Here is a 3,769-nt window from a genome sequence, read left to right on the forward strand (position 1 = left end):
CCTCTCACTGTCGCTCTCGCTCTCCCTTTTCCTCTCCCTCTCCCTCCCTCCCTCCCTCCTCCCTCCTCCTCCTTCTCTGGTTTTCCAATGAAGCGTTTCCAATGAGACTGCACCTCCAGAGCCTTGATTAAAGGAATGGCTGTGGCTTGATCATTCCAGGAAAAGAAGCCAGGCAGGAACAGAGGAAAAAGATTACGCACAAATGTATTGGTCCTTAAGGCGCATCATTTCCTAGCTGTAACATCCGCCCTTCTCTCCAAGAGAACCGTCCATCGTTTTTTGTCCCCACCGAGGGACATGTTGTGTCCTTCGGCCAGCCAAATAGGAATCAGAGCCAGTTCGGAAAAGATCGTTCAGCGTGGTTCTCCATGGCCGAATCGCAGAAATCGTTTCCAGATTGAGTCAGCCTCTCGGCTCATCTAGCCGAGAACGATGTATATCGATTGATGGCCGATCTTCAGGATTTCAGCCGGATCTCAAGGTGCTACGTCACCTTTTTTTTTCAAATCGGGCAATTTTAAGATGTGGGCATTTCAAATCATGGAATCAATTTTCATGCTGGCTAGAGAATTCTGGGAATTGAACTCCACCCCTCTTAAACTTACATGCTGGCTGGGGAATTCTGGGAGTTGAAGTCCACCCATCTTAAACTTACATGCTGGCTGGAGGATTATGGGAGTTGAACTCCACCCGTCTTAAACTTGCATGCTGGCTGGAGAATTATGGGAGTTGAAGTCCACCCGTCTTAAACTTGCATGCTGGCTGGAGGATTATGGGAGTTGAAGTCCACCCATCTTAAACTTGCATGCTGGCTGGAGGATTATGGGAGTTGAAGTCCACCCCTCTTAAACTTGCATGCTGGCTGGAGAATTCTGGGAGTTGAACTCCACCCTCTTAAACTTGCATGCTGGCTGGAGGATTATGGGAGTTGAAGTCCACCCATCTTAAACTTGCATGCTGGCTGGAGAATTCTGGGAGTTGAAGTCCACCCATCTCAAACTTGCATGCTGGCTGGAGGATTCTGGGAGTTGGAGTCCACACCTCTTAAAAAGTTGTCAAATTTGGGGAAAAAAGTGCGATAGACCCACCTTCCCCTTGCCATTCTCCCGCTTCCAGGGCCTTTCTCTCCATGAGAGAGGCTTGTTCCTAGCAAGTGAACCAAACCAGAACTGGTTCATCTTGTTTGCTGAATGGCAGGCATGTTTTGTTCACAACAATGACAACATTCAATACCAATTTTGCAGGCATGCTTAAAATCAGCCGCAGACTAATTGTGCTCAACGTGCAGATGCTTACTTAATTAAACATTGTCTCACTGTGAAGTGGAATGGACTGGACTGGACCCCTTCCATCCCAGCGATTAATTTTGCAAAGGGGGCAGATCCAATTTTAATACTCTTCCTGGTGAGAGAGGGGATATTTCAGCCGAAACTCACATCAAAGGATTGGGGATCTTTGACAAAAAAATCTCCATGTTACCCTACTTGGTGTAACTTCGTATTTAACAGAATAACAGCGTTGGAAGGGACCATGGAGGTCATCGAGTCCAACCCCCTGCTCAGGCAGGAAACCTTATACCAGTTCAGACAAATGGCTGTCCAGCCTCTTCTTAAAAATCTCCAGTGTTGAAGCACCCACAACCTCTGGAGGCAATCGGTTTTACTTGTTAATTCTACTCACTGTCAGGAAATATCTCCTTAGTTCTAGCTTAGTTCCTTGTTGAGTTTCCATCCCTTGCTTCTTGTCCTGCCTTCAGGTGCTTTGGAGACTAGCCTGACCCCCTTTTCTTTGTGGCAACCCCTCAGATATTGGAACACTGCTATCATGTCCCCCCTCATCCTTCTTTTCATTAAACCAGACATGTCCAATTGCTGCAATCGGTTCTTCATATGTTTTAGCCTCGACTGCCCTAATTATCTTTGATATAACTTTGCATTTAAAAAGGAAGGATTCTTTTTAATGCAAAGCTCCCACACCACCTGTGTCCTCCCCCCACTTTTTTTTTTAAACTGAACTTTAAATGCAAAGATTCATCAAAGAGCAATCTCAAAAGGGTGTCTTGGCCTTAAACGGGGCTGGACATTTGCAACTTAGGACAGCCTGTCACATATTATCCCGTGGGCAGGGCCAGCATTAGTTTAACCATGGTAGTGATCCCAAGCAAGCCCACACTTTTTATTTTGGGACTGAAACTGGACAATCACAAGGCCTAGGGCAGTCATGGCGAACCTTTTAGAGACCAAGTGCCCAAACTGCAACCCCAAACCCACTTATGCATCGTCGGGTGCCGGGTGGGTGTGGCCCATTGGGTGGGTGTGGCCCATTGGGCGGGCGTGGCCCATTGGGTGGGCGTGGCTGCGGTAGTAACGGCAGACTGGGTGGGACTAAAAAGTTCAATCAATCAATTCCAACTTTGCAAGATCTTTTTTTTCCCGCGAGGAGTTGAAATTGACTGATTGATTGAACCTTTTTTTTTTTTTTGCACACGGCGGCGGAGACCTAAAGCGAAAAGGCTTTATAAAACCCAGCGGAAGGCCTGGGATTGGGGCGACGGCGCGCGTGCCCACAGAGAGGGCTCTGAGTGCCGCCTCTGGCACCCGTGCCGTAGGTTCGCCACCACTGCACTAGGGAGGTGCCTCCAGCTAGAGTCCAGAAAGAGGATTTAGAGAAATTGCAATAATCTGTTCATAGACAAAATGTGAAAACATTCCCGTCTTTTTAAAAACAGATGGATGCCTGTGTTTATTTATGATAGGAAGGTGCTTTGAGCTGGGGTGTTTGCCCCCCCCTGCTCCCCCCCCCACTGCCCCAAAGCACAGGAACCTTCTGCTTTCGCCATTTTGCTTTCTTTCTCTTCCCAGACTTATCTTTTCCCGTCAACCTGAAAGGATGGATGATTGGTCTTTATCAAGGCTCTTCAGGAGCAGTTTTCTCCTCTTTTAATTGACTTATTTTTAATGGACAAACAGCTTCTTTCTCCTGTAATTCCCTTCCCTCCCAGGTCCATGCCCACATCATCAGCCACCTCAAGAGGGAGATGCCGTCTGTCTTCGGCAAGGACAACAAGAAGAAGCAGCTTATCAACAAGCTGCCGGTCATCTTTGCCAAGATCCAGCTGGAGCATCATATTTCACCGGGCGATTTCCCCGACTGCAACAAAATGCAGGTGAGGACAAGGTCACGTGAAAGGTTAATACCACTTTACAAGGCCTTGGTAAGGCCACACTTGGAATCCTGCATCCAGTTTTGGTCACCACGATGTAAAAAAAGATGCTGAGACTCTAGAAAGAGTACAGAGAAGAGCAACAAAGATGATTAGGGGACTGGAGGCTAAAGCATATAAGGAACGGCTGCTGGAATTGGGTATGTCTAGTTTAACGAAGAGAAGGACTAGGGGGGACATGATAGCAGTGTTCCAGTATCTCAGGGGCTGCCCCAAAGAGGGAGTCAAGCTATTCTCCAAGGCGCCTGAAGGCAGGACAAGAAGCAACGGATGGAAACTGATCAAGGAGAGAAGCAACCTAGAACTAAGGAGAAACTTCCTGACAGTTAGAACAATTAACCAGTGGCACAACCTGCCTCCAGAAGCGGTGAATGCTCCAACACTGGAAGTTTTTAAGAAGAGACTGGACAGCCATTTGTCTGAAATGGTATAGGGTTTCCTGCCTGAGCAGGGGGTTGGACTCGATGACCTCCAAGGTCCCTTCCAACTTTATTATTATTATTATTATTATTATTATTATTATTATTATTATTATTATTATTATTA

The sequence above is a fragment of the Protobothrops mucrosquamatus genome, unplaced genomic scaffold (genome assembly GCF_001527695.2).
Source record: "Protobothrops mucrosquamatus isolate PMUCROS unplaced genomic scaffold, P.Mucros_1.0 scaffold2283, whole genome shotgun sequence".
In the NCBI taxonomy this organism is placed as follows: Eukaryota; Metazoa; Chordata; class Lepidosauria; order Squamata; family Viperidae; genus Protobothrops; species Protobothrops mucrosquamatus.